Source organism: Taeniopygia guttata, chromosome 9, assembly GCF_048771995.1.
Source record: "Taeniopygia guttata chromosome 9, bTaeGut7.mat, whole genome shotgun sequence".
In the NCBI taxonomy this organism is placed as follows: Eukaryota; Metazoa; Chordata; class Aves; order Passeriformes; family Estrildidae; genus Taeniopygia; species Taeniopygia guttata.
This window is the reverse complement of record NC_133034.1, coordinates 10,021,938-10,033,476: the sequence shown is the minus strand read 5'-3', so window position 1 is coordinate 10,033,476 and position 11,539 is coordinate 10,021,938. Positions and strand designations below refer to the sequence as shown.

General features: G+C 40.7%; 1 long non-coding RNA gene across 3 annotated transcripts; it reads left to right on the top strand.

The window, feature by feature from the left end:
- The first annotated feature begins 900 nt into the window (after positions 1 to 900).
- On the top strand, positions 901 to 10,523 carry LOC121470428 (uncharacterized). 3 transcript variants are annotated; one of them, XR_005981366.2, is made up of 2 exons: positions 901 to 1,731; positions 9,721 to 10,523. It is a non-coding gene; the product is annotated as an uncharacterized lncRNA (long non-coding RNA). The 3 variants fall into 3 exon arrangements; XR_012057357.1 differs by lacking the exon at positions 901 to 1,731 and adding an exon at positions 2,309 to 3,945; XR_012057358.1 differs by lacking the exon at positions 901 to 1,731 and adding an exon at positions 6,503 to 8,256.
- Positions 10,524 to 11,539: the final 1,016 nt, after the last annotated feature.

The following is an 11,539-nucleotide window of genomic DNA, read 5'->3' as shown; positions in this document are numbered from 1 at the left end:
TGCTCTGGACAGGAGGTGATTTTTGTTTGCTTGGGTTTTTGTTGGGGTTTGGTTCTGTTTTGTTTGGTTTGTTTTGGGGTTTGGGTTTTTTTCAGTTTTCTTTCTTTTTAGTTTATTGCAGAGTCTCTCTTTCAAATGGACCTGAAACCCCAGCTCTTTAATAAACTAAAAAAGGTGAATTGCATATTACACCCATCCACCCCCAACATTTGAACATGAGGAAATTTACAAAACAAAAGGGGAAATGGAGTTTTATGTTTCAATGGACCAAAGGTATTGGAATATTGATGTTACACATAGGAATTGAGCTTATGTTTTACATTACAGTCAGGCATTCCTGTAACTTCAGACAAATAAATAAAGGCTGCTGAAAGAATGACATGCTGTTCAGTTAGTGTCTAACAGAGGTAGGTTTGGCCTGCAGGAGCACAGAAACATTCCCCATACTACCTGAAACAGGTTTATAGCCTTGCAAAAGAAGACTGACACGGATTGTGCAGCTTGGCAGATTATTCATGACTCAGTCACTGCATACAGAGCATTGGCTTCTGCTGCATCTGGGGGTGCTTGACATCTCTTAAAGTCATGCCAAAAGTACTGCAAGTTGGCCTCTCAGAAAACAAGGCACATTAAGTTAGAGACCATGTCTGAAAACTTCAGTTGATTTGCTTCACGTGAACTTGAATTGAACCTCAACCTTACAAAACAAGGCATATTAAAACATAAAGACAGCTGAATGGTAACCATGACAACACTACTTCCAAAAAACCCATAGGTATAGCCAACATTTATATATATATACTGCAAGGGATAATGCATTCTTTTGTACACTTATTAATACCAGCTCATGCTGTGTGCATGGCTTTTCTTCAGCAAAACTCTAAGTTACACAGGAATTTCCAGATATTAATTTACCTTTGATGTTTTTTGCTACTCTGATAAGGCCCATGCAAAATGAAACTAGTCAAAATGTTCCAAGTTTTAGGCTTGGGTGCAATATGGTCTCAAAATATTACTTCAATTTTAAAAAAGTCTGTCTTGTGGCAAAATCTGTGCTGCAACTATGTGCGGCATTCCACTGAGCCATAATATTAGTTATAACATTTTAATTTCTTTTATATCTTAATTGTGACAAAAAGAGTGACTTTTTTATTGCTGTATTTTAGGAAGATGAATGCCAATTTTTTGAATAGATTATTATGTTAAATGAACCTTTATTCCATCTAGATGTCTGCTATTTTTCAGTCTTTGAACTTAAGGACGATTCTTTAATTTGGGCTTTTGTCAGTACTGATGTAAAGGTCTTTATGTCTCATTTTTATAACCCATTTCATCCCAAATGTGGTGCATTTTTAATCCCCTTTTCTCTAGCTAAATAGAGGAATACAGCCCTTTCCATCAGTTTGGAGAGGAATATGTTTAGTTTATTTTAAAATACCCTGCCAAGGGACATTTTCCTAAATGAGTATTTTCTAATCTGTAATTAGTATCACAAATACTTTTGCTGCCTGCACATTCTTCCAGTAAAAGGTTGTATAGAGCAGCCACTGCATTCTGCATGTCCTGTGGGACTGTGTGAGGAGCTACACACTCCCCTTTCACACAGTGAACAAAAGCTAAATTCCTGCCTTCTTTTATTTCTTTCTTTTCCTCAGGTCTGAAATGCTAAAACTATAAGTGCAATCCTGAGGGCTGAATACTGATGCTCAGACCTTCTTGGGTGGTATCAGGGTAAGGCTTGATGCAGGTCTGTGATTCATCTGCCATCTCTTCTTTTGCAATTACATTGCTTTTCTGACCTGTTATTTATTTACTTCATAGCATAGATACAGTGCTTACTACTTCTTTGGGGACATAATGAATTGCAAACACAATGTCCTTTCCCCCAACAAGACTAGAGTATAAATAGTTCTGTTGCTATCAGCCAGGAGCACTACACATACGTAATTCCTTATGTATTTTTTTATGTGTATATATTTTTATAGATATATAAGATGTAGAAAATTGACAATGTCCTAACTTAACCCATTAACAAGTAGGGCATGTGTCTGGTACCAGCCACTTCTATTACACAGCACACAGAAGCAATAGCAAAGGCAGCCTTAGAGTGCAAAAGTCTCTACTGTTGTACTATTAATGCATATCATTCTTAGCTCGTCTGTGACAACCTGTGTTAAAGTTTTGCTAACTAGAACTGCAATCATACCTTTTAATCCACTCTGTGCTTTGGAAGTGGGACCTGGCTTGCATCTGGGCTGTCCTCAATAGCTGTGCCTGCAGCCTCAGAACAGTGATTCCAGTGAGGTTTATCCATCCTGCAGGGAGAAACCTTAAATATAACCCAGTGTTTAATTTGTCTTGACTTTCCCTGTTGGCTTCTCCCAGGCTAAAGCCAGAGTGTAAGCTGACACATAAGGAGTATGGATAAAATGGGTGCCAGGATTTGACTGTAAACTGCTTCCCAAATTAGCACAATGGTATAGTTACTGTTAAAACAAATTGCTCAGTGTTGTAAAGAGACCTCCAAAAGTTGAATTCGTAAAGCTCTGATGGTCTTAAGCACAGGGATCTACTTCTTGCCTTTTCAAAATACAGAGCTCTAGAATAAAAATGTTCATTGCCCTTTCTGCTTGCCTATTTCAGGGTTCATGTAGTTTATATTTAATTAATTCTCACATAAAAGGTCTGGTATGTAAGCACCAGTTATGAGTGACAGCTGAAGTGATGGTGGCATCCACCTCCTGTTGAAATTTTTTGGCCTCAGCTTTCCTTAGTGTGTGCAACCTTGTTCTCCTATAGGGACAGCAGGAATATGTGATCCAAAACATCTCATCTCCATCTGGATGTTCCCCTCCTTTCTTCATCCAGCTCTTATTGCATGAATGCTACTGCATGAAAGGTACCACGAGACAGTGCTAAGGGCACAAATGAAACTCATTAATTGTTCTAGGAATGAGAAATTAAAGAGCAGTGACACCCTGAAAGCATTAAGGGCAGAAGAATTATGGCATGAGCAACAAAATCTGTCGATCCTCTTGGTGCAACTCTCTTCTGGTTTTCCATTCATCCTGGATGCTGCTCTGAGGACATGAGCTCCCACCATGGCAGCTATGCCCACTGCTGGCACCATGTCCTCTGCCATCAGCTTCTGTGACCAATGCCCACTCAGGCTGCTGGGCAGGCAGAAGTCCAGCCTGGAATCAGCTGTAGCACTGCTGCATGTTTGCGTGTCACCAGCACTGAATGAAATGGCAAGCATGGCCCTTCCATGGCTATCCAGTGCCATCCTTTGTTCTTTAATGCATTTGACTAAGAAAACTCAACAGTGAGAGCAAGGTTAGCTGGGACTGATGTTGCTGTGATCTTTAGTGAAATGGGGTTTTAGCTGCTGATGCTCCCTCTCTCCTCCCAGGCAAGATAACAGCACCCCACTGCAGACCCTGTGCTGAGCTGCCAGCCCAGCTGTGTGGGGCATTGCCATGCAAGGCTCTGTGCTGGGCTGTGCTGCTCACCAACCTGTCTGGGACCTGCTCTAGCTGGGCTTGTGCAAAAATCCCACATCACTGCAGGAAGATTTCAATTCCAGTTTGTAGAGAATATGGAGGAATGTTCTGTCTCACAGTCTGCTGTGAGAATTACTGCTTCCCCAAATGATTCAGGTCTTTAGGAGACAATCAACAAACTGACTTATTTCTCCTGTAAACAGGAAAAACACATCCCTTACTGCTGCAGAGGTTCCTAAATGAGGCACAGCTGGATGGCTGCCAGTAAAGCCTTAGTATAGCAGTTGGCTGGGGAGCAAGGATGCCCTGGCAACCACATGTTTGTTAGTGAGGATGCTGCATAACTTTTAACAAATGGTTGTGAGCTAAGGCTGGGGGTGGGGGTGTGGTGAGGAGGGAGGTCTGCTTCCCAGAGATTTACACAGGAGCTGCTGCAGAGAAGGTAAGCACTCTCCATGGAAAGCAGTGCTGGAACAATGGAACCTTAGATGTTTAAGGCTAAAGAGCCTTCATTTTGTAGGTGTACTTAACTCTTTCTTATATCTGCTTGAAGCTACAAATGTGACAAGGTGTCTCATCATCACAGGGCAGATCCAAGGGAAGATTACACAGACTCCTTTTGAAAATAACAAAAATTAAAGCTTACAGAGAAAAGGGGTGAAAAAGCTGGCATATGAACTGTGATTGGTTTGGGCTGCACTAACATATGCTTGATCCCTGATTTACTTTTGTAGCATCAATCTCTTCCGTTGTGTGTAAGTAAGTGTGCATCAGTACACTACTAGTTAAAGAATAGTTATAATTTTGACATAGGTACTGATGGTTTTTCTTGCTCTCCTAAAAAGCTAGGTCAGGTCCCTTCTTGTATACTGAGAAAGAAAGGTAAGTTCTTTTCAGATAATTGCTACACATCATTTGTTGACTTCAGCCTGGGGCAAAGATCTCCAGCATAAAGATTTTCATGCTTTCATAAATCTAAACTTCTGAGGAAAACAATAGTGCAAAGACAAGTCTCTTAAATAAATCTGTAGGGTACCGTAACAGTTGCAGCCATTAAGTGAGGCCTTACAAGCATGTTAATTAATTCTGTCTACTAATGACAGCCCAAAGCCTACAGCAGCTTTTTGTGAGGGCAGGTGAGTTCTGGTTGGTGACCTTGCCCAAGTATTCAGAGGGTGGTTCCTCTTCCAAACCTTTGCACAACAGGAATGGTCACTGCTGAGGAACAGATGTGTTTAACGTCACAGAAAGCTCCAGTTCATTGAGCTGGGGAGCAAACTCAGGGGCATATCTCATGTATTTCACAAAGATGGTGTAAATCTTATTATTTCATAGTATTAGTTAATATTTACAAAGTATTTTTAATTCCCAGAGAAATCATTATGAACTTGTTGTAGACATTATTGTTCCTATTACTGTCAGGAACAATATTATGTTTTATAATCTACACAAATGCTAATATTGTTTTGTTTCTTAAGAGTACTTATGTGCTTTATAAAATGTCATTTATTGTTCTCTGTGTCCTCTGATCCACAGCAACTTCATAATGATATGAAACATTGACATTTGGGGATTGGTTTTTACTGTCTTTTTTCATACAGACTTCCATGGAGGATTTGCTAATGGTGTGTGTGTGTGTGTTTGAATTAAACCCTTTAATGCTAGGGGAGGAGATCAGTTTGACACGGAATTCAACAGCTGTTGTTTCTTTAAAGAGAAAAGGCCTGCTGGATTTAAGTGTGTTTGAGTATATCTGGTTGACTGAACAGTTTCCTCAAGGAAGTATTCATTCAGTCAATGTCCAGAAGGGTTAAGAAAACAGAAACTCATCATGTTACTGAGTTGTTGTTATGTACGTTGCCAAGGGAACTGTAGCTGGAATGTTTAAATGTGTTGTTTCTCCCCAAACCCACAGGAGTAGAGCTTGAGTGTCTTGGTGTGCCCTAATCCTCACAATTAGTTTCTGTGTGGTGGGGGGGCTTATGGGGCTGATTGGACTCAATACTTGTAGTGACACTGGGTAACATTCCCACCACGCTGGACAGAGTGACTTTAGCATCATACCCATCACTTAGGAGAATCACAACCAAAAGCAGAAAAGGAAGTATATTAAAAGCCTCCCTTTTTGCTTCTCCCTGAACCCTGTGGATTTCTCTTAGTAATGTATATTATAGAAATGAATGATCTCCAAGGAGATCTCCTTAAGACTTTAAGATCTTTAGTATCAGTTTTGTTTTGTCCCATATGCCATTTAATTTGCTTCATTGGTGGGAGGAACCTTTGCTGCAAATGACCATTTCAACAGAAGAGGCAAATTTTAGCCTTGTTTCCATGTAAAGGCCAGGCTCTTGCACTGCAACAGATCAGTCTGCAGAAAATCTAATCAAGCACTTCTTATTGCCAGATAATTGCTGTAAGAAAAATACCTAAATGTCTCTGTAGAGGTCAATTGTGCCATAGATATTTGGCACAACAACCCTTCCAAAGCCTTCCATTGGTCCATCACTCCCAAATATTTAGCCTATTCTACCACCATGGTTTTCTCATGGCTGGTTGGCAGCACTCAGTTGAGTCAAAAGTAGCTGAGCAGCACTCCATCCCTTGTTGAGTCAAACACTTTGCCAAGCCCACACTTTGACTGATTTATGTATTTCTTCTGGTATGTGGGAGGATTTGCATTCAGGGGAATGTTTTCATTTTTGTGCTTGTACCCCCTCCTATCACTCAACATAAGGTTTTTAATATGGTCCAAGATAATTCTGTCTTAATATTCTTTGAACCAAGTGTAGTTGTATCAGATGTGGAAAACACAGATTACCTTCTCCTTGCAGCTGCCCCTCAAGTGCAAAAGCTCACTGCTTTCCCAAGGCACATTCTCTGAACACCTGATAATTCTTATTGCCTCCTAAGCTGATCCGTGTTGGGGCAGATTACACACCTTTTATTTATCCACAGGATGTGTACACATCCTGTTGTGATGTTCCTTTTTTTTTTTTTTTTTTTTTCCCTCAGTATGAAACCATTGATCTACAGGCCAAGGGGCCTTTCTGAATCCAGATAAAACAGTGAGTTTTAGGCTTTGTCATGTCCTGGGGTTCTCATCCTCCAGTTGTCCACACTGAGAGTCTCCTGAACTGAAAAACTTTGAGGAAGATCGGTTCACATTCAGGTCTTGCACCAGTTGATTTCAAAATTCTTTCAAGATCTTAGATTTATAAAAGTTAGGAAAGCAGACACAGTGCTAGTAGAATCCTGGGGAGTCAATGCTTCCCTCAGTGCTCAGAGGCCAAGTGTCCAATTTCCACGAGGATCAGAATGAGAGGACAGTGCTAAAGCTTGGGAATGCTGACACCACACATTTCCCAGCTGTGATGAAACCTTGTGATTTAAAATAAAAGAACAAAGAAATAAAAGCCAAAGCTTGATCAGTGATTTCTCTGTCTCTTTTACTCCATGAATTTTGATATTGTGATGCAAAGAGGGACAACTCACAAGCATTATTTTTTTTTTTGTTTATTCTACTACCTATGTTTCTGCTTTCTGAAACTCCTGTTTCAAACAAGTTAGTTTGACCAGGCATTTCTGCACAGTTCTGAAAGTTTTATGTAGGGCAGCACTGAGGTGCATTGGCAGGAGCTGAAGGTGGTTTTCCTACAACCTTGTTGGCTCAGGTTTGTATTTCATCACCCAGATATACCTATATTTTTATTTAAAATAGTCTCTTAGAAGTCTCTTTAAGTATTCTCAAGTCTTGTAAAATGAATGCAAAACAGAAGTTACAAGATGAGCTGAGTTCACTATGTAAAAGACAAAGAAGCCATTAAAAACCCATAAAAAAACAACATAATAAAGCCCTGCACTCCTCAGAAGAGTTAATCCTGCAATGGCTGCTAAACTCCAGAGCCCTAATGATGGGGCACTCCTTGCCTCTTCCTTTGCCATTTGCAACCACAAGGTGAGGATGAGCAAAAATCTGACTTTTTCCTTTTATTAGGTGCAGGAAACTTTTGTTTTGGCAGTGCTTCTTTTTGTCATTCATAGACTTTGTTTTTCCTCTTGATTTTTTTGGGCACTTTTTATTTCCTGTCAGAGTGTGGAGGAGAAAGCTGTTCTAGTCTGTAAGTTATGCACCCCTTACAGTGCCCCTTAGTTACACAGCACAAGGAAAAGAGAAACAGAATCCATGGCACCATGCAGAAATGCTGCACTATATAGTTTGCCCTGGTTAAACATTTCCAGAAAGGGAATAACACAACACTGTGGAGCTCCTGAATGTCTTTGGCCCTTGTGCTGCAGAGGTGAAGGCATTTAGGGTTAAACTGAAATGGTGCTGGATTCTGGGCAAATTGATTTTCAGATCTGAGCTGCAAAGATCAGAATTATTTCCTTTTCATATTACCACAACACTATCTCCTCCATACCTGAAATAAGTGGCAGCTGGAGCCTTGAAAAGCAATACGCAACAGCTGTGTGAGAATTTAATTTGATATAGCCACATGCCCCCATCTTCAGCTGCCTTTTTTGATCTTTCTTCAAACAACTTATAATATCTACAAAATAATGCTGAAAATCTTGTATGTACAGATTTTTTGGTAGTATGTAATTCTGTAATTTTTTGCCTTGTCTTCCCCACATGCAGGAAGATCTCAAACTGGAAAAGAAAGAATGGTTATTTACATTTGCAAAGCCTACAAGAGGGAAGAGTTGCATTTTTGGATTGAGTTTGGGATGGTCTTTCTTCAGCACTTATCTTGTAATTCACATTATCTTGCTCTAAAACGTTTTGCTTAGGGAACGTGAGTACTGAATCTAATCAGATCCTTATAGCTGCTGGGTTTTTCTGAATTCTCCCTCCATGCATTCATGGCTAGTGGTGCCCAATGACAGAATGGACCAAACCATTAGATTAAAAAGCGGCTTACATGAAATTTGAATGTGCACTTGTATTTTGTGAATCTTGTGTCAGCTGCTTCTTCTTTGCTAATATCTGAACCTTGCACATTCCTACATTCCTATGCATATGCTTTAAAGATGCAAGATCAAACCCATTATCTGTTTATACTTATGCTTGTCCTTAAAGCATGTAGAATTTACAGCTCCAAGGACTGCTCAAAGCTAACTTTGTCTATGAGAGGCTGAGTCCATGCAAAAGGCTGGATGGTGGAGCAGGTTCTGGTTGTGCTCAAAATCAACTGCAAGTGGGAGACAACAGGATTTTAACAATGTAAACAAGAAAAAAAGAGTACCTATTAAAAGGGTACATTGGAATTACATGGTAGCTGAGAACAACTTTCCACAGCAAATGTACTTTAACAGAAAAGCCCTTTCTGGTTTGTACATAATACTGTTGTAAACTCTGAATTATGGTTTATGTGCTGTTCTACCTATTAATATTTTTCTATTATGTTCAATTAATTAGTTATTGGAAAAACACTGAGGCCAGCAGTCATACAATGACTCAAACCTTTCAGCACAGTCAGATGCTGGGGATGCTGGCACACATCTGCCTTTTCTGCCCAGGGAACAGCAGCAGCCCCAGCAGAACCATAGCCTTTGGTTAGCCCCTGCATTTTTACACTAGGATTTGTTCAGTTGATATAAAATGGTAACTCAGGCAGTCCAAGTCAACACTACAGGGGGCCTCTATAGGGGAAAACACAGCCCCTAAACAGGATTCCAGAGTCCCCCCCCTCAGGTTCCAAGAATGTGGTTTTAACCATCCCTAAGATGAACCCCCCACCAACTTTTACAGAGGCCACCCTCTGCTCACAAAACCTAGTCCCTTCCCTGAAGGCATTCAGGATCCTTTGAAATGGAAAATTTATGCTGTACTGAAATAGTTCATACTATAATAAACAACTAGTGCCATCATTCTGCTGGTATTCAGAGCGCAGTTAAACCTGAACCTCATGTGAGGACTCCATTTGGGGTGGAAGGTGGTGTTGTGGGGAGCACAGGCAGCTCACCCCAAGATTCTTTCCTGCTGCAGCATGTTTTAAGGCTTGTACTCCCTGCCCCTGCGGTGAACAGCCCCCTTCTCCCTCCCCACATGTACACGAGGCACGGGGGCTTGTGGGGGATTATATAACTTACAGGTCAATTTGTTGTTTGGGCAGAAGAATGTAGTATGTTGGCCGAAGCTGTTTGTTTGCTTAAGTTCTCAGAGTTCAATGAGGTCATTTTCTCATCTTCCCTGTGTTTTCTGTATTTTCCACAGACCTGCCAGCCTCAAACAACACCCTCTTTCTTCGCATTAGAAATGGAAACACGTCCTCTGCAGGAATTTTCCACTTAATAGCTCCTGCTTTCCTACCGGGGGCCTCAGTGCACCACCACTGCAATGCTGTATTTCTTTCCACTGCAGTTTGACATTTTGCAGCCAGAACAACGAACGGCATTCACTCCATCCTGATTTTTGAAAAACATATCTCTATAGGCCCACAGAACGCACCCAGTGCAGCAATCACCAGGGGAAAATGGCTAAGGTATTTAAACATCATTACATGTCACTGAGACTATGACATTGTCTGGTAAAAATGCTCTTTTACACAGTTGCTTTTCCTTACTCCCCGTTCCTCCCCCCTCCAACCCTTTATAGACACACACACAGAGACACCAAACCTCTGCCCTGCTCTCCCACCACCAGCCACTCTCTTGTTCTACTCTCGGTTGTAATTGTTTGCCTTTGTCAATTGTTTCCTTCGCACAATATTTGCAAACTGTGTATCAGGTCCTGACACTGTGAAGAGCAGAAAAGCACATTGCAGATAATCTGAGTAGTAAACAACGAGTCTGCTTTAAAATGCGCCGAGTGACCTGTCTGAAGGCAGCAATATTTGCAGATTGTTTACTGCTGAGATGCAGTGATGTCGCTGAAATGCAGCAGCTTGAAGATTGGAGCAAAATGGGATCTCACACACTTGGTCAAGCACAACCTGTAATTTTTTATTTATTGTTTCTCTTCTGCTTTGTTTAAAGTTAGAGCTGTATTATAAATTATTAAAAGCTATTTTCTAAAAATCCCTTTGCTGTGCCTATGAAAAAAAAAAAAAATTCCTTTACAGGGGAAGAAATGAATGGAAGTAAACATGTTTATTGCTAGAAGGAAGGTTTCCCCTGTCTGCGCAGTGGTAGAGTCTCAGACAGCAAGGTCCCAGTAGGTCAGACTGGCACATTGAATTGCGTATCAAATGAAACTGGTATTCTGGAAAAGGGGTGGAAAGAGGAAGAGGGGTGTTAGTGAGGAGGTTGCTCGGGCCAGAAGGGTGGGCCACTGAAAAACAACAAGTTAAAAAATAGGATTGATGATTTGCAGGACACCTAGGGTATTTCTTTCAGGGGGTATTACTTCCACTTTTAACCAGGAACAAGAGCTAGAAGAAAAAAAAGCGGCAGGAGCTGACAGCTTTGTGCTGATCAAAGGGACGGAGCATTGAATGCCTTCTTTTGCTAGCTATTTATTAGAGAGAGAGAAGGGTTCCTTTGCCATTCTACTTAGGAGAGAAGGGATTAAAGATCAAAAAAAAAAGGAGGGGGACCGGCATGAGCTCTTTGTTCAGAAAATATTTCCCTGTTTTTTTTTTTTATGGTGTGCTGCGCTGTCCACTACAAGACAAAAACACCATTTCTTTTTATAGCATTACTCCCTTTCTTTTCTCACTGAAATTTCTAGTGATAAACAATTCTAGTAGCATTTTTTTGTTTTTAAAGTAAAGATGGTCTCCCCTTTGGGAAACTTAGTTAACTGTCTTTTAGCCTGATTAACCTAGGAAATAAAGTTTAAATGCACTGCTGGGATTCTATTAGAATCATCAGTTCATACAGATAACAGCAAAAGGTGTTAAAATGCACTTCACTGGTGCAAGTGATCTCATGTTGTAAAAATTATTATCCCCAGCAGAACAGGGAAGGATTAAGGGGCCGTGCCTACGTCTGGGAAACTCCGTAAGTGTTTTATTAGCATTAGTACATGTATTAATCACACAGACACACAAAAAAGGGCCCGTCAGGATGGTGGCAAATGGCAGAGTGCATTA